Source organism: Danio rerio, chromosome 19, assembly GCF_049306965.1.
Source record: "Danio rerio strain Tuebingen ecotype United States chromosome 19, GRCz12tu, whole genome shotgun sequence".
NCBI lineage: Eukaryota > Metazoa > Chordata > Actinopteri > Cypriniformes > Danionidae > Danio > Danio rerio.
In genome coordinates this window covers 42,554,779-42,575,316 of record NC_133194.1, presented here as the reverse complement: position 1 = coordinate 42,575,316, position 20,538 = coordinate 42,554,779, and the positions used below count along the sequence as shown (strand labels likewise).

General features: G+C 33.7%; 2 long non-coding RNA genes across 3 annotated transcripts; one reads left to right on the top strand and one right to left on the bottom strand.

Moving 5' to 3' along the window:
* Positions 1 to 516: 516 nt before the first annotated feature.
* On the bottom strand, positions 517 to 20,195 carry LOC141379167 (uncharacterized). 2 transcript variants are annotated; one of them, XR_012395209.1, is made up of 4 exons: positions 20,075 to 20,195; positions 2,472 to 2,543; positions 1,562 to 1,600; positions 517 to 1,303 (listed from the first exon to the last, which is right to left on the bottom strand). It is a non-coding gene; the product is annotated as an uncharacterized lncRNA (long non-coding RNA). The 2 variants fall into 2 exon arrangements; XR_012395210.1 differs by lacking the exon at positions 2,472 to 2,543 and having other exon boundaries at positions 519 to 1,303.
* LOC137488546 (uncharacterized) lies at positions 8,532 to 13,546 on the top strand. The gene is made up of 3 exons (XR_011007629.2): positions 8,532 to 8,595; positions 12,228 to 12,275; positions 13,159 to 13,546. It is a non-coding gene; the product is annotated as an uncharacterized lncRNA (long non-coding RNA).
* Positions 20,196 to 20,538: the final 343 nt, after the last annotated feature.

Here is a 20,538-nt window from a genome sequence, read left to right as displayed (position 1 = left end):
TAACACTGTCGCCTCACAGCAAGAAGGTCGCTGGTTTGAATACTGGCTGGGTACAGTTCATTTACATCAGGGGTCACCAATCTCGGTCCTGGAGAGCCGGTGTCCCTGCAGGGTTTAGCTCCAACTTGCTTCAACAGACCTGAATGAGTGTTTCAAGTATACCTTGTCAAACCTTAATTAGCTTGTTCAGGTGTGTTTTATTAGGGTTGGAGCTAAAATCTGCAGAACACCGGCCCTCCAGGAACAAGTTTTACCCCTGATTTACATGTTCTCCCTGTGTTAGCGTGGGTTTCCTCCGGGTGCTCCAGTTTCCTCCACAGACCAAACACGTGGGGTATTGATGAACTGAATAAACTAAATTGGTGGTAGTGTACGTGTGAATGAGTGTGTGCAAGCTTCCCAGTACTGGGTTGCAGCTGAAAGGGCATCTGCTGTGTAAAACATATGCAGGATAAGTTGGCGGTTCATTTCGCTGTGGCGACCCCTGATGAATAAAGAGACTAAGCCGAAAAGAAAATGAATGAACGAATGAATTAACCTCATTTAATTACAATCATTTCTTATCAAATATATCTTATCAAGTAAAAACCCCTCCATTGAGGACAGAAAGAGAAACCAATTTCCCAAATGTATCACCATCTATTATTACAGTAATTCAAGCTTTCAAAAGTAAAGAATTAATTTAAATTTGCTACTCATACAATTAAAGATGATTCAATAACATTAGTGAAAGCAATTAATGATAGATTTTCACCATCACTCGTGTGGTCACAGGCAAAGCTGTTCCCTGCGGTAAATCTTTTTCAAAAACAACCCATTCAAAAGTAAAGTTCGTAATTGAGTGAGGGACTAAAATATTCATTATGGCGTATTGTTCGACTCTCAACGCTGTGCACACAGGAAGGTGGAGAAGAAAGAAAGCTAACAAGAATCTTCTAATAAACAAAACGCATACGTCACTGACAGAGCTCCGTATGAATAGAACAATCACGATGTGTGAATACTACTCATTACAAAGCCCACCAACTCATTATCAGCAGAATGGCCTTCACAACCTCAAAGGTGGAAATGAAATAATACGCTAAACACTTTCATCCACAGATTAAAGAGCGAATTTCAGACTTGTATCTACTGTCGGGATTTGCTGCTGCCGGTTGGCTTTGCTCACAAGCCAGTGGAGAAACTCATGCGGTAACACTGCAGGACTAGACAGGAGTCTATTTGCGGAGCTCCTCGGAGGTCCACACCCTTGGGTTGGTGCTCATTTGGGGTCTTGATAAGATGGCAGCTCAACTGCTGAGAGCTGAAGGGAAAAGCTGGTATTTATTCTAGAATCCACTGCTGTTTTAGAGAGTTCAGACTGGGAGAAAGTCCCAGTGGATGTGATTGTTATTAAGCTCAGTGCCGGAGGAGAGGGGATTTGGGTATAAGTGAAAGACGGGACACTGGGACAAATGTGGGTTGAATGCTATGCTACTGTACCAGATTCATTCGAAAAAAGTAAGTTAAAGTAAAGTTTACTCAAATACATGAAAAAGGAATCATCTTATGGTGTACTCACCGTCAGGTAATTCCAAGCATTTGGTGCTGGCCTTGTTTTCTAAAGAAAACAAACAATACATTTAGTTAAAAAATGTAATGCATGAAAACTGTAAGGTTTTGATTTATTAAAACTGTTTCAAAATAATATTTTGCTCATAAAATGGATTACCATAATGATGGTTTACATAATGTATCATCATTTAACCACCTACATGGTACAGTTCTAATTTAAGAAAACCATTTCATAAGAGTAATTGTTTGTGAATCAGAGTATAAAGTAATATATATATATATATATATATATATATATATATATATATATATATATATATAAAGTAATATATATAATATAATATAGTAATATAATATAATATATATATTCCTTAATTTCTTTATTTATTACTTAATTTATTTATAATTATACATGGTTTTCGCTACATTCATTCTGCTATGGCGGGGTGCCACACAAAAATTCATCCCGCTACGGCTACATTCCAGCTTCTCATTTAAAACATTCAGTCAATGTTGTTGTTTTTTTTAATAGCGGGTTATAATCAGACCAAAACGCATTAAAAGGTAAGTGAATTATAACAGCACAAACTTTTCTGTAATCGTAGTAGTGCAGTGTGTTATTTGTTTAACCTTTTTGATCGTTAATTGTTTAACCCGGTGCTGACTGACTGACTGACTGCGTGATGCGAGCAAACAAGATGTAGCTTTCAGTTAAGATGAACACAGTTTCCATAATTATACATTATTTATAGATACATGTCTGTGGTTCTGCATACAATCACTTTATCTTGCTTGCAGTTTATTGCCGTTTCACTTAACTTGGCATTAATGGCGCTTTGTAGGTCTATTAGAGAAATTCATAAATATTCCTTGCAAATCTAATAAATGTTGTAGACATCCTTGTTACATAAACGCACTAATAGCACTTCATGTGTAATGGAGGACTTGAAGTGCAGAGAGGAGTTGACCACGACGACGGGATTCGAGTCCTGCAAAGAACAATTCAGGAAATTAGTTAAGACAAACATAAAGACCTAAAAAACAAACAAACAAACATGTAAATAACAGGGTGAGAATGTGGTAAAATCTGGAAATGTGGTAAAAATATGACAAGAGCTTTTCTTTTTCTGGATTGCTTTTTAAAACTGGGTTGTGTTTAGGAAAGTGGGTGGGCGGGTCAATCTGTGCTTGTGAAAGGACTATTGGTTAGATTTATGCAAAGAGGAGGGTGAGTCAGTCGATCGGTCAGTCAGTCAGTCAGTCAAACACTCAGTCGACAGCAGCCTCGGCTGGATTTATGTGAGAACAGCAGGCATGAATGGCACTCGAGAGAGAAATTTGAGATCTCAAAAAGCAGACACAGCGGTATTGTATTTAAATGTATTTAGCAGTACGTGTTCAGAATGAGCCAGGGTTGCTAATTTAACAGTAATTATCCCACAGCTTAATTTGCTAAATATTTTCAAATTTGTGCCACTTAATATAGACTATACTAAGAAAAAAAATCATTATAATGCAATAGAAAAATTAACACAAAAATTGCCTTTTTTATAAATAGAAAGTAAACTTTTTAAAAAGAAAGATAGTGTGTGTATGTGTGTGTTAGGAATGGGTTGGAGCATCTTCAAAACTTATGAGGCTGGACTCCTGCTGTCCCGTAGGGTTTTGTGTGGTGCTAGGTGCTGGTGGTGATGTTTAGCTCTAATGATTCGCTATAATAAGACTCAATTGTTTGTGAATCAGAGTAAGCTGTAAAGATTTGACTCACTTAAACATGTTTATAAAGTATTGTTTGAGAATCAGACTACTCATACTGTGTTTTTGTTTTCATGTGTGGCACTTGTGGACAACCAAACAGAAAGATGCATTTTATTTTCATCACAGTTTCATCACATAATAAAAATGCAGTTAAGATATTAAATATAATCAGAAACATGTTTTACCCATACCCTGTTAATGTTAAAAATAATAATTCTTTGTTACTTTTAATTTTGTTAATTTTACAATACAACTCATTTACGTTCTTCAAGAGCATAAATGTCAGTGCTGGCATGTTTGATTTAGTGTGTATGCTGTGGATTGCTTGCTTGTGTGTTTAATATCTTCTCCCTGTGTGCTCATCCATCATCCGTCACCTCTACTCTCCCACAGAGCTGGGCCACACGACTCCTGCACTTTTATTGACATATCATTAAAGAATTAATTCCACCGAGAAGACCGTGTACTCTTCAATTTGAGATGTGTTAAGTTTGACATGGGTGTAATTGGACAGCAATTAATGAATTGCTTAAATGAATCTTGTCAAGGTGCCATCACCTTCATCAAGACTATAAAATATGGAATCATTACCATGCATAAGAACGCATTTGTGCAATTTAAACCCTAAAACAAGTTCAGCACAAGCTTGGTAAAACCTTTTCAGTCACACTTTATATTAATGTACAATTCACGCTATTAACAAACCAGACATTTAGCTCAAAGAACTAATTACTGCTTATTAAAAGTTAGTAAGACAGAAGTTTAGGTATTGGGATGTAGAATAATTCTTTATAAATTGCAAATACACAATTAATATCTTAATAATAGGCAGGTAATAAGCAAGTAGAAAATGGTGTAAATGGTTACCTATCAGGATATCAACATCAACATCACAATGTGTGCATCTGCAAGTCACATCGCAGGATATGCAATGTTGAGTTTGTATTAAAATGTATAGTTTGCATGTGCTTTTGAGGTCTGTGATGAATTCAGGCATAAAAAAATTTTACCATTGAATTGTTTTTATTATTAATATACTGTGCATGAATGCTGATAAACTCATAAAATGATAAAATCCTGTATATATCAATTGTATATTTTTCTTCATTGTACTTTTCTATACTTGTGGATTGTTTATTAGATTTTATGCAGCTGCTCTTCCCTTCAGAATCAACCTGATTAATGCAAAATGATAAATTATTTTCAAAAAGAGATATTCAAGCCATCAGATGAAATTGTATTCATATTGCAATATATTTTGCATAATATTATGCCATAATGCATAACGCCAATATTGTGCAGCCCTAGTTACTTAAACTAAATTATTACCAAATTTTCTTACATTAAGTATTAGTTTGGTCACACTTTATTTTAATGTATAATTAACAAACCATTAACGAAGTCTTTTATCTCAATTAACTACTTTTTAGCTACTTATTAATAGTTAGGGAGATAGTAGTTTGGTTAAATAAGTAGGATTATGGATGTAGGATAAGATCATACTCCATAAGTACTAAAAAACTATTTATATATTAATAGTGGATGAGACTGCATGCAATGCTTTTATTGTGTAGACCTAATCCTTTTTTATTTCATAACAAGAACAATAGCATACAAAAAAAATGAACACAATTCTTACAGTTGTTTTTCTTATCAAAGGAACAAATCAGTAGACAACAAAAAAACAATAACAAAAAAATTACAGGGGATATATAAATGTTTTAAAATTGAATTAAAAAATTATCCCTACATCTTTGTGTTTTTAATGTCTTTTAGGGTTTCAATATAATGCTTAACATCAGTTTTAGACTAATAAATAAAATAAAAATAAAAAAATAATAATAAAATAAATAAAATGCTTATCATTGGACCATTTCTGTTTGTGTACATGCTACTTCCCATATATTCATTAAATTAATAAACAAATTTTGCTCCAAAGTTTTGTTATTATTATTGTATATCAACAAATATTTTTACAAGATGAATTTTTATTTTTATTTTGTAAGTTTAAATATAAGATATTCAACATCAAACCAAAACATTTGGGTATATGTGCATTCAAAAAACAGGTGTTTTATTGATTCCTCCTCTAATTCACAAAAAGTGCTTGCAGATTCCATGTCTATAAAAAGATTTTAACAACTTATTTCACTGGATAAATGAAACATATTAGTTTATATGTCACTTATTAAACTTTAATGGTGAGACACTACTTACCAGGTAAGTTTCAAACTTTTTTTTCCACTCAATCTGCTCAAATAAGGAATTCCAAAAAGGTTTGCATTTAGGCAACAATGTGGTTCTGCATAACTTTTTAATGTAACAGTTATTAAATTTATTGTCTATAATTTTCACACCATTGATGCTTAACTGATTAGTATGTAAAAGATTTGATTTAGAGGATAAATTACCGGATAAGAGCTGAATAAGTCCATTAGGAATACTATTGTAAATTCTTTAGGAGTTATGAGGATCTTGTAATAATTGAGAAATTCACAAAAATTAAAGTTATCCATTACTTTTGAATAACGTGTCAGCAATATAACATCATTATCCCAATTTCTATAAATTAAGGATTTATTTTTAAAGGTTATACATTTGTTGTTTGCATATTACTGATTTATGTGGAGAAATTATGCTTATAAATAAGCACCCATAGTAAGCATACCTGTTTATGAAAAGTGGAAAGTTTTATCTGCACTTTGTTAATATCAAACTTACACCTTAAAATGTGTAGACCTAACCCCACCCCTAAACTTACCCCTCACAGTGACATCACTAGGTCTATTGAGTGCATGTGACTGAGACTGCATGTGTAGGTCTGCAGCCAGACACTATTGGGAATTTGTACTTAAACTAAAGTGTTACCATTATCTTTTGTTATAGTTCCAGTACTCTAAGCAGAGAACTTAAAAACAAAGCATGAAAAGTGAGTGGAAAAAGAGCAAGAAGTGGTCTTCAATTACTAAAAAGTAAGTGGAACTTGAGTAAACATTTTTTTTTATACTGCACAATATACTGAGCGGTTTTGAAGGCTCTCATTAGACCAGCCATATGAAGTTAAACACAGATGGCACACAGTATGTTGTGGTTCCCCACTGTGGGTCAATAAAGGAGGCGAGGCAGTGTTACGAACAGCAGTCGCTTGACATATAAAACTGACGCAATGAGAGCGGGGATGTGTGTGCATGTGGGAGGTTGTCCGTCAGGGCTAATGAGAGTTAAACCCGTGTTTAACACAGACTCTTTACGCTTGGGTGATGAAGCTTCTGCTCGAACTGGGTGGTGAAGGCAGCAAAATGCCAACTCGTTTCAATAAAGCCCGAAGGAGTTTAGGAGTACTGCCTGCCTGTCCTTGCCAAATTGCCAGTCACATATCAGTACAATAGGGCTGCACAATATATTAAAATTATTAATAATAATAATAGTAATTCCTTACATTTATATAGCGCTTTTCTGGGCACTCAAAGCGCTTTACACAATGGGGGGGAATCTCCTCATCCACCACCAGTGTGCAGCATCCACCTGGATGACGCGACGGCAGCCATTTTGCGCCAGACTGCACACCACACACTAGCTGATTGATGGAGAGGAGACATAGACGAAGCCAATTGGAATATGGGGATGGTTAGGAGGCCATGATGGACAGAGGCCAGTGGGCAGATTTGGCCTGTATGCCGGGTAAAACTCCTACTTTTTTTCAAAGGACAACCTGGGATTTTTAACGACCACAGAGAGTCGGGACCTCGGTTTAACATCTCATCCGAAAGATTATTTAAATATTCAGCCTGATCTCATGAAGAAAACGTAACTATTTTACGTTTTGTCAGTTTAGTGCTAATTAGTGCGAGTTTAGTCATACGAAAATGCCCAATTTTAAAAAGAGGCGTTGCACTCAACCCCACCCCTAAACCTAAAGGTCATTGGGGGATGAGCAAATCGTACTAAATTGTTCGAATGACTTTTTATGATTTCATTTGAATTAGCCACTAAATCAAAAAGTTATGAATTGCTGTGAGATAGGGCTGAAATATTACAAATGAGCATACATATATACTTTTGCTGTCCTGATTTCTCTTGATGTTCTTGGGTTGATAAAACTACACCAGAAGAGCAAAGCGGTGGTGATATTTTTGTTTGTATATATTTTTTAAATGTCTGATTTGTTTTATGCAACAGAAAAATATCACTGTTCACTTTCAGTAATAACTTTCTTTTTGTTAAGATATTGTTTGGTTATATATATATATATACATACACACACACACACACACACACACACACACACACACATGTATGTATATATATATATATATATATATATATATATATATATATATATATATATATATATATATATATATATATACAGGGCTCGAAATTGCGACCATTTTGGTCGCATATGCGCCCGAAAATTAATCTATGCGACCTCATAATATATCTGGGAGCATTAGTGCGACTGCAGATAATGGTTGTAGTGCGACCTGTTTTGGTTCTTTCTAAAAACGTGCTGAATCGCTCTTCCCTGCCGCTATATTGGTTCATATTAGCTGTCATTCACTCAAGGTATTTCGCTGTCAGATGACAGGGAAGGAGCTTTTATGACCACGGGAAATGCAAACGGCTGAAGAGTAAAAACTTAAAGCACACAAGTTTGAAAACCCCACCTAAAGTTGAGGCGCAGATGAAAGCAATCATGACACGTCACGTGGTGAATAATGATCCGCCAGCTGAGATCAATCGAGTACGCGCTTCTTGGAGAAGGTGCCCGAATCTCCATGCGTCGCATTCACTGCGTGTTCAGCGCAAATGTCCGCTAAAAGTCAAATCTAATACTGCATCATCGCCAAAGAAGCTCGCCTTTACTAAGTTTACACTGAAACTGCGGCTCATACACTGTAAAAAGTGCTACACTCACAAAGTCTATCTACTTTAAATAATTGCAATCTAGTTAATTTTATTTGTTTTATACCAAAAAAATTTAATTTGCTTCCTCTTTACTTAAAATATATCAGTTTTTATATAACTGTATATTTTGAATAAAACTAATGCAATTTATTTGAGTAGATTTTTTTTACGTGGTTATTGTGTAGAATAAATGTTATAAAAGTGAGTTGACACAGACAATTTATTAGAGCAGCTGTCGATGTGGGCAGGTGTTCATAAAACGTGATTTTTATAGTTTTGCGTGACTCCTTTTTCATTGCCCGGGATTTAGCAGGCAGATGCAGCTTCTGCAATGGTCGACATTAACTGCTCCCAGCAGCGGATCTGATTAACACGGTAAGTTGCAAATTTAGCCGAATGATAATTGTAAAGTCATGCAAAACTGCTGTCTTCGCTAGGCAGGTGAGGTTTTAGCTTTGTAAATTGTACTGTAGCCTCAGGTATGTTAACAGTTAGACTGCTCTCACATGGAAAGCTAAGTTGGCTAACGCTAACCAACGCTAGTTTATGCTAATGATTAAAAGTGATATTATTGAGAAAAAATAGTGAAAGTAGTTTTAAAACACTTAGTAGGTATAACTAACGTTGCAGAACCGATTAACAAGGTCACTGGTGGGCGGTCGGGGTGTGGGGGTTCAGTTTGCTAGCGTTAACTTAGCTAAAGTTAGCTCACCTAAGTTATAGCAGCACATTAAGGATGGATATTAAATGCAGAAACTAGGGCTGCACGATATTGGAAAAAATTGACATTGCGATATTTTTTTCCTCTGCGATATATATTGCGATATTATATATATATATATATATATATATATATATATATATATATATATATATATATATATATATATACATATACATATTTACTTAAAACTAGGGCTGTGACGGTCACTATGACAACCGCGTCACCGCGGTGGTCATTGCCACCTTGGTTGTCCATTGCCACCGGCCGTAGTACGTGACGTCACGCACTTTAAAACACAAATTACTGTTATGTTGCCAAGTATTACATATCTGTTAGAATATAACATTAGGCGCGATTCAGCAAGTTCAAGTTCAACCATGAATCTTGTTAGAAAACGAACTCTTACATCTGGGAACATTTTGGATTCGTGCCGAACTAGAAAGGTGAACGAATCAATTTGGATTAAGCTTTTTGTATGGGGGTTTTAAGTAAAGTGTGTTTTAATATTCACTGCTGAGTGCTGAGAGTCCAAACACCGAGGAGCAAATCCATCGATACGCAGATCCACGGGTCCCGAACCATGCAAGCTAGTGGCGATTGACGGCGAGGGAAAAAAAAGTCATGTAGGCTTAATCAACTCCTGTCTTCTAAACGCAGAAGCCCAGCTCAGCCAGTCATGGCAGAGGCATTTGCAAAAATGGCCAGATACAAAAGAGAAAGTGATAAATGGAAGACATTGACGAGAAATTGAGCATAGGCTATTTGGTAACTAGAACGCGCCGCTCCGCAGAGTAAAGAAACCTGCGTTGCGAGAAATGCGGGCGGCGGAACAGAAGCAGAAGCCCTCCCTCGCATGGTTGTGAAAAAGTAGCCTGTATGTGCATTTTTCGCTACAAGCACACCGTCTGACAGTGTATTGCTGGAAACATTATAACCCCATTCTTCACTTAAACCGGACAAAGTCAACATGTTAGTTTTTCTGGCAAATAATTAAAAATATGACTACAAAAGGTGGAGAGAAACTACGCTGTTTTTTTTAAACATCTGACTTATATTATTACTAGGTTAATATTTTCTTTTTACGTATAATTATTAATATTTATATTATTATTACACTGATTAGTAAAGTGCCATTTAGAATTTTTGTTAAGTTCTTAAAAATGTAACGTTTAATTGTTATTATTATACAGTTTCAAGCAGTTAAAGTAATGTAATATTTAACTACAATATTTATAAACAGTTTAGTGTTGTTTTATTAACGAAAGTTCAAAAATAAACATGTACGTTTATACGGATGTTTTATTTATTAATATTAAATTCGGTTATTCCTTAATTTTTACATAAAAGGTAAATTAACTTAAGTAGGCTACATTATTTGTTGATGTACGAGATCGAGGAACATTTGCCAGTAAATAATGTTCGCACCACTTAAAAAACAAAACAAATGAATAACTTGCAAAAAGGATGCAATAAAAAAATGCAAGCGCTTAATCATTCTTCACAATCGGATTCGTACGTGCAATAAGCCGAGGCTATATTGCGCCAACAAGAACAAGCCCTAAAACTAAGTCTAGAGAGAGAATTAATACTAGTTAATATTAATGATTATAAACACGAACTGCGTTGTATGATAAACGCATCACAATGATGTCGTGATCTTTGCTGAAGAACTGATATGTTATCGCCGTCTCCCCAGCCAGGTTTTCATCTGCTTTTTCCCCCTTTTTCTGGATACAAAGTATCAGTGCCAGACCAGTGGTTTAAATTATATTTTACTCTCCTGATTTCTTTTCTTTTCATTAAAAAATAAATAAATGTTTAAAGTTTTGTATTGCATAGCCTAGGCCTATATATTTTTAAAGATTATCATTCAGCCTACCTGCAGCGCATGAGGTTGTGTGCTGGGCAAATCCCCTTTACTCATGCTACCCATTTCATTTATGACACTGTAAACCTGACTTGGCAGGCTGATCATCTTTAAACTCAAAAGGTGTTTTTAACTTGAGACTGCATGCTTCTGCAAAATGTGATGTTTCTTATTACAACTGTTAGCGGTGTCAAAATGAAAGCAAACATTAAAAAGGGTTTTGTTTTATCAATTGTATAGTTTAGTTTTAATAGCTAATGTATATAATAAATTATAATATCGATTATTGTGTAGACTACAATGTTCAACAAAACAATTTTATTAGGTTACTCTAATAGACCAAATCCCTAACTGAAAAACGAATGTGAAAATGACAGGCAGTTGCGTCTTTGCTAAAATTAACGACAAATTTCTTTTGCTTTTTTCCCCTTTAGAGATCAAAAGAGCTGTATTTAAATAATTATTTCACTAAAACATGAATTGAATGCCCAGTTCTTTCCCGTGTGAGTTTAGTGCGCCTCCACCGCGTCTGCGTTTTTAAGGTTACAGGTGCACCCTGACCTGACGCGGGGACCAGATCTCTGCACTATTGCTTTAATTTCTCAATTTTCATAACTGCATTGCATTTTCATATGGTAAAATATAAAAATTTATGTTCTAAAAGTAGTAGGAATGACGGGAGTGTTAGTAAATAACAGAAAGAACTTTCACTTTTGAGTGAACTTCTGTCACGTGTTATTTTAGTATGATAAAATAAACAAAAATAGTAATGCAGAAAAGTATTTTTCGCTCTGCCAAGCCTTCTCTGTTGCTGTATAGAGAAGCAGCCTGCTCAGTCTCCTTACCCCGGCCCCACCCCGCCAACCGACTCCTGAACGTCTCACTCACTCACTCACTCACTCACTCACTCACGCGGGCATGCAGTGCGGTCTCATGAGGAAACGCAGCTTTTTGATATAATGTTTTTCTTGTTCCCAAATACAAATAATTTATCAAGTATTGTTTGAAATAAGTATTCGTAAAAACACGCTATTCCTGCTTTTCCGAATACCGTATTCCGGTTCGGCTCCACCCATAATATATATATAATTTTTTTTTTTTTTTTTTGCATCGCACCCTCCTGCGATGTGACTATCGCGGATGCGCACATCGCGATTTCGATGCTGAAACGATATATCGTGCAGCCCTAGCAGAAACGTATGCAACAGTTAAGTAGTTTGTGTTTAACGTAAGAGAAAGTATAACTTAAAGTTTGTGTTTTAGAGATTTAGTCCATAAGTTTTTTTTTAATGCTGCATAGTGAATAAATTACAGATTTACAATTTATTTTAACTTAAATTACATTTACTACTGATGTTTACAGAACCATTTAAACTGTATGCACCTCATTCTAAAATGCATGTTCTTGGTCTTTAGATACCAAAGTGATTTTGTTACCTGTGGATCTTCAAACTTCACATCCAGGTAAGAAAAACATTAGATACAACTACAGCTATAATTATTTGCAGGCAAGTAAAACATTGGTAAAATTGCAAACAATAGTGGGCTCCATAGAATTAACCTACATTTGATATCTGAAGTGCAACAGTAATTTTTTACTGTTTTTTTACACAGATATTATGTGTGCAACAGTAAAAACAGTATAAAAATATCCTAATGCAGTTTCTTATTATCTGTCAGTCTTTCAATAAAGCTAACTGATAACACTGAATCAATGAACTGTCATTTGCCAGTGACATTAAATTTGAAGAAAAAGTCAATTAAATGTAGCTTTAGCAAAAATTTAATGTAAACCTTAATGTAATGTGTAAAATGGCAATGTATTTATTTATTTATTTAATAAAATTTGTATTATGACGTGCAAAGTTTGGTGCAAAATGAAGATGACATTTAAATTATAGAACTTGTATTCTATAATTTTCATATAGCCATTTTCAAACAGTTTTAATATCTAAATTAAATACACATTCTTATGCTTTATAAGTTGCCAAAATAAACAAAAAATGTAATACCTAAATTTTAACAATTCTTTGATTGACAGGAAAACACAATGACATGCACTGTTACACTGAGTAAAATCACAGTTTTCTTTAAAATTTGATAACTAAAAACACCTGGAATAATGTAATTACACAACCTCTATAACCTTTTTTATTTTTTAAATAGAAGTTAGGTAATTTTAACTAAGGTAATTTTTAACTGATAAACTAAGGTGTTTCATCCATGCATCATTCTCACTGGACTTTTGTAACTTCACTTGTAGTTATTTCCTATTCAGTATTTAGCTATTTAATGTTGTTTGGTAGCAACCACCTGAACTCCTGTTTCTTTTTGTCTCTACCAATAGAGTTGTGAGGAATCAGAGGTGCATGCGGCTGCCCACGGGAAAAATTTGCCATCAGCCCAACACAGTTTGGATTATCATAGGACTGTCAGAGGTTTGCCAAACCTGTCAAATGCATGATGGCTCCTGTTTGGACTTACCGATGTCCTCGACTTCAAGTATCCATCAAAACTGTATACATTTGAGATATCTTAGAGACTCTTTTTGGGACTGGACATTATGCATCCTAAATCTTCATCAAAATATGCAAATCTCCTCACTGAGTTGCCTTGGATGATTTCTCAATAGGATCTGGTATTATTAATGTTTTTATTTATGTATTGTGTATGTGTAGCCACATTAATGGCCTATTTTGTAGTCACTATTAAAAGGAACATCGATTGATATTGAATACATGTTATGGTCTTTAATCCATCTTCCCATTCTTATTTAATTGTTATTGACAGGAAAGTCTGTTTATCTGTTTTTACTAGTGTATATTGTGCTTACAATATAGAAACGAAGATTTATTTTCTGAGGTTACAGCCAGAAGTCAATTAAATTAGTTTTAAATGACATATGCATGGTTAATTTTATTTAGATCATTAAGTTCATAATACTTAATTAAAATGAGTACAGTCAACATATAGCAATGTATAAGTAAGTTAAGTTTAACAAAAAAAGTAAGTTTATCTGATTTGAGTATTTTTAGAAATATTAGTTGGCTCAACTTAATTTTATTGCATTTGTTTTAAGCAATGTTTTAGTGTTTAAAATACTTAAAAAAGGCTGGAAGTTGAATCAACCTAAAACGTCCAATGCAACCACTTGCCTCACTTTTTATAAGTTAGATCTAAGTAACATTTTTTACAGTGTAACAAAGACCGGATTTGCGCCGATGGTTAGCGCAATAATCTTGCGCTGCCTACTTATTAATTGGGTCGGCTGACTCGCCTGCTTTCCACAAACACAGAAAAATGAAGATCAGCTCAGACTGAACCTTTAAATTGACACAAACTGAAACCAAAACTTTTAAAGAGTGATAGAAGTGAGACTTTACTTACTTTCTTTTGTCTATTCTTTTTTGAGTTGTATATTATTTTTTTATTTATTTACTGATGACTGCTTTACAGCTTTCATCATTGAATTGAATGATTTATTATAATCTTTTGTTTGTTTTGTATCAGAAATATTATTTATTAAATTGACATGCATATAAAAACAGCAGTACAAAATAAATATTTCTTACTGCAATGCTTCATTTTTGTTTGATGCAAACTATACAATTATTTTTCATAAAGTAACAGACTTTTAATAGCAGATAACCTACATTCATGCACATTCAAGGCAGCATCATAATGAGAAATGGAATTCATTGTTACTATTATTGTCATTTTCATCATCATTAATATTCTATGGCCTAATTATTAGACATTCATTTTGGAATTATTGCACACAAATATCAATGTCTTCGCAGCTTTAGTTAGATAGTTGTTTCTGGTTTTTGTTAGTCCTATTAATATTGTTTTAAAATACAATAAATCCCTTAAAAAACAATTTGCAGCTGTGCTCATTCATTTTTGGTGGGTGCTCCTAAATTTTTTTCTGGTGCTCCTAAAAAATTTTTGGTGCTCCTAAATATTTGAAGTTGGGAGCACCGGTGCTACCAAGTAAAAAAGTTAATTTCGAGCCCTGTATATATATATATATATATATATATATATATATATGAAACATTTTTAAATAGAGCTATTCAAATCACCTGATAAATCTATATTCATATCACAACATATACCAGCAAAACAAAATATCAAAATGTCAGAAATGTGAAGCCCTACATGAAGCCTTTTATGGCATCATTCAGTCATTCGACATTTAATAATGACACCGAAGGAAATATACGTGTGGATTTGGGAGGTTGTCCATCAAGGCTAATGGGAGTTAAACCCATGTTAAACACTGGCTCTTTACACTTTTTTTTATTGAAGCTTATGCTCAAACAGGGTGAAGGTATCAGTAATATGCCAGCTTGTTTCAACGAAACCCAAGAAAGATTGGCAAGGACAGGCAGACAATACTCTGGGATTGACAGTCACATATCAGAACGGCACAATGTCAGGCTTGTTTTTTTGGACGTTCGGTTAAGGCGCACTAATGAAACCCGTAAGACTCACATATCAAAGGAATTAAAATGGATAAAGCACCCTTGCTAGAATTCTTTTGTAGATGAAATTCATTTGAAAAAGGCAGAGAAAAATCAATGAATACCAAACAGTTTCAGTGGAGCATTTCTGCCAGAACAGTTCAAATGTTTCATAAAAAATTAACACTTTTATTAAAATTGATCAAAACTCGCAGTTAGAACTTGTTACAAAGAATTAATGTCAAATAAATGTTACTCTTCTGAACTTCTATTCCTCCGAAAAGCCTTAAATAAAAGTCTTGTGGTTTCCACATAAATGTTAAGTGGTGAAACTGTTTTTAACATCGACATTAATGATAATAAACAATACTTAAGCACCAAATCCAAATATTAAAATGGTTAATAAAAAAATCTGCTTTTTCTTCACAGAAATAAATAATAGTTAAATATATTAAAATAGAAAACAGTAGTTTTAAATAGTAATATTTCACAATATTTAACTTTTTATTGTATTTTAACATCACAAGTAGGCCTGCACAATATATCATATGAGCATCAATATCGAAATTGTCACATCAAAAGATCGTCAATGTTTAGTTTGGATCATAGTTGAACAGGAGCTTCAGAACTAGGGGTGTAACGAATCACAGATCAACCGATAACAATCCATGGTTTGGAACACACGTGGACAGCAAATTAACACTTTTTTTACTTGTAGATTAATCTTAAATTTGTAATGATCACAGAGAGATCATCTATCGCATCATTCAAATTATGAATGAAATTCAAATTATGAACAAATTATGAATGATGGTGATTTTCATCTGTTTATTAATCCTTTGAATCGCTGCATTCAAATCTGAAAACGCAAAAATCCAGAAAGTAATTCAGTCTTTAGTCTTTTGAGTTATGAAGTTACAAACAGTCAAATAACACAGTGGTACAGGGATAACAGTTTATAGTTTAGATAAAACCACTGATGTTTATGGTAAAGACTAAAAACACCAACATATGCATTTTAACAACGCTCAAAACTGAAAGTTGTAGGCAGCAATTACATTATTTAACCAATAGGTGGCCATCAAAAATATGCCACTGAATCATTCTTCAAAATTGAAATATCCAGCACTGAAACATGAAGTTTTATGAGTGAATAACTGAATCATTTATTAATAATGAGACTTAAAAAAATATATGGGTTGAACAAATTGTTAAAATTGATACATTTAGCGTCATCAGCAACAGTAGTGGTAACAGTGAAAAATTCATAGTACTGAATATTTTACAAATTATTTTTTGATTTAGCTGACTATTTCTTTATTTTATTCATTCATTCATTCATTTTCTTGTCGGCTTATTCCCTTTATTAATCCGGGGTCACCACAGCGGAATGAACCGCCAACTTATCCAGCAAGTTTTTACGCAGCGGATGCCCTTTCAGCCGCAACCCATCTCTGGGACTCATCCACACACACATTCACACACACACACTCATACACTACGGACAATTTAGCCTACCCAATTCACCAGTACTGCAAGTCTTTGGACTGTGGGGGAAACCGGAGCACCCGGAGGAAACCCACGCAAAGGCAGGGAGAACATGCAAAACTCCACACAGAAACGCCAACTGAGCCGAGGTTCGAACCAGCGACCCAGCGACCTTCTTGCTGTGAGGCGACAGCACTACCTACTGCGCCACTGCCTCGCCCTATTTCTTTGTTTTAATCTAAATAAAATTACAGCTTCTAAGTTCTGTTTGTTAAAACCAAAAGTTTCTTGTAGTACTGTTTTTGTAATAAATGGAAAGCAAATCACATTTGTCTCGGCCCCTTTTTCGCTAATTTAAAAAATGGTCCGATCCATGACTAAAAAACTATTATGTGATCTAAACCATGAGATCTGTGATGTTACACCACAGAACACATGTCGTTTGTAGAGTCACTGCTAGGTTTAACTATAATAAGAGTAGTTTATCATTTGCATTTGTTTTAAAGCATGAGAATGAGTGTTTCAAGAGGGTTTAGAATATTTGGTCACAAAAAATTATGATGTTTGGACGTGTAACAAAGATTAAACTTATTTAATTATTTATACAGAATTTCGAATTTTCTTTTATTTAGAATTTTTGTATTATTTCTAGTCTATATATCAACATTTCAAAGTGAAAAACGAGATTATTTTACTTACCACATTAGCAAATAATGTAGGTTGTTTAAAAAAAAAAACACACAAGAAATTTGGAGTATTTCAGATTATTTTTACATGATCTAAGAGTTTTTTAAATGTTTGGACTAGAAACAAGACAATGCATTTTTTGCCTTGTGATTATTCAAATTTTGTACGTAATTACTGTTAAATACTGTTTAAAACTATTTATAATCGCAACATTTCAGCTGATTCGAATATTATCACTCGATTGAATGGGTATTATCAGTGGTTATCAGCTGATAGACAGGGGCCAGTAGGGGTCTTCTGCCCCTACTGGTAGACTCAGAAGGCTGTTATCATTCATCCTAATGGTAAAACAGCTTTATACAGCTGCGGCCGGAAGTTAACAAGAATTATTTTTATTATTTATTAAATTTCCAATTAATTGTATTTTATTAACGTCTACCCCCAGCCATGTGGATAGATGATAACAGCCTTCTGAGCCTATCATCTATCCCGTATCTATCAGCTGATAACCACTGATAATGCCCATTCAATCGAGTGACAACATGGGTGAATATTTATCGCAGAAAAATAAAACATTGAAATATCAGTTTCAAGTTTCTTAGTTTAAACATAAACAAGAATAAATAAATGCATGAATGTTAAAAACAAACTTATATTAGGGTCATTTTGAATATTTTGTATTTTTTATTATATTCTTCCAGCTAAACCTGCAAATAAATGGTCTTCTGCTTCCACACTTTATAACTACTACATCACCTTTTTAACACCCTATTCAGTTTACAATTTTATTACTCCACCATCTTCTTAGACGAAATTACTGTTTTTCAATATTGGCAACACTGGCAATGTATCATGAAAACAATATGACGAATAGCTGGACAATAAATATTGATAGCCCTGGCCAGAATGCTGCTTGCCAAAGGCTTCATTAAAGAGGTGCAGTGATAAATAAAGTGAACATGAAAAGCAACTGAGTATGCACAAACCGATAAAGAGTAATGCTACCCAAATTATTTTTAAGAGACACGATTACAAAAAAATAAACTTACTGGCAGTACATCAATATACCAAGTGATACTCTGTGCCATTTTGATAAGTTGATTAAGAGGTTGCCACATCAGATATGAGCTTTTCTTCAATATATAAACAAATATATTTGATTTACCAAAGTCACACAAGTGCCAATTTCACACGTCACATTCATAATGGAGAGACGTCACATCCATAACCAAGCTTTTACCTCATAAATCTCTCAAATAAAATGAAATCAATCATTTTTGTTCTATAGAGAGCCAACTCTTAATACTTTTGATTATCCTTATTTCTTTTGGGTTGAGCAGTTTAATACACAGAATTGCTGCAAAGTATGTTGTATTATGTGGACTCGCTAACTTTTTTGGTCACATCTATAACACATGCTTATTTACCTCAATAAACAAACAAATATTTACATATTGATATTTTTTTTGGATCTCATAACTCTGTGGTTAGATGTTTTGGAAAATATAAACAATATAATGTTAACATATTTTTTCTCTGTGAATTTATGTTGCAAATTAAACTGCAAATATCACATCCACAACACTAGAATTGCTCAGAACTCTAACTACGGGCACTTTTATGTCCTTGGATCATGTATCCAACAATTTATAATTTTCATCAAATTCCTCTTTGTCAAACTAATAATAAAACCTACTTTTAAAAATATGACTACTTTTCCATTATATATTTTTTCATATTATTGAACCTCATTTTAGGTGTAAAAATCACTGTTTTCACCTTGTCGCTCACCCAGAGTTTTAAACTTTAACAATGAAAATAACATTTTAAATTATTATTATCTGGTAACTATTAATGTATCTTAATTAGGCACTAGTGAAATAATTTAAATATTTTATAGTTAATAATGTGAGACTATTATCAATCTTATTTTTATACAAAATATAGCTGTCGCACAGTCATTTCCACCACAACACTGTAATGTCGCTTTAAAAAGTTTGTGTGAAAGATTATTTAGGTTGTTTCTATGAAAATGAATAGTGACATCAGAGCACAAGTTCAAGATGGATTAAGGTAATTATGGCTTGATAAGGTAATATTTTTATTATACGTCATTTCCAAACATGCTATAACTTCAAAGGTGTTTTTAAAAACCCAACAAAATTAAGGTGAATATTTTGTATATGAAATGCTAGTAACAATTAAAAGCTAATTAGTGAAGCTATCTTTAATGTTTTTCACAATAAACTGTAGAAATGTCATATCCACCACGCTGCCACCTCAGTAATTGTCACCTAGTTTTAATTTACACCAAATACTTACCAGTAACTAAGTAGAATGCTGTACATAGTTAGCAATAACACAATTTCAATAACAAAATAACATAAATTTCGATGTGAATTTATACATTAAAACCCCCAATACAGAGAATAAAGATGCAATTGTCATGAAAATATTACTGTCTAACGCACTTTTGCTCTCGTTACTAATGCTTATTAATGCCAATTAGTCAAAAACATTCTACCAAAACATATTCTATCCGTCCAAGGCAAGTTATTAGCAAGTTATTCCAAACCCACATTACTTTCATAATCAGTGAAGGCAAATTAATCTCTCACTTACTTTGTTTCACTAATTTGCTGTTTATAAGGAGGTGAAATCCGGTGAAAACTTGAGCGCGCGAAGTCTAGTCAGACAAACCTCTCACAGGACTCGCGCCATTAAACAAACCATGACGATCATCAGCGGTGACTAATTTAAACGCATTTGATTGGCTACCGCGTTTCTAAACTCAACAGAAATGTGCCTGATTGGCATATCAGGTAAATCGTTGCAGCAATGCAGTTTCACTAAATCTTTATTAATTTTCACAATTAACTTTATCGAGACAACCGAGTCTAATAGTTTATTTAAATTGTACAGGTACATTTTAGCGTTTTTTTTCTTGAATTTGTGGGTCAGTTTTGGTTAATTTTGGTGACATTTTGGTGGTGATAATTTTAGAAAGGGCACACAACACTGCAAGAGAAAGTTTCATAACACTTTAAAAGCAAAGAAACAACAGAATTAAGAATAAAATGTCACTG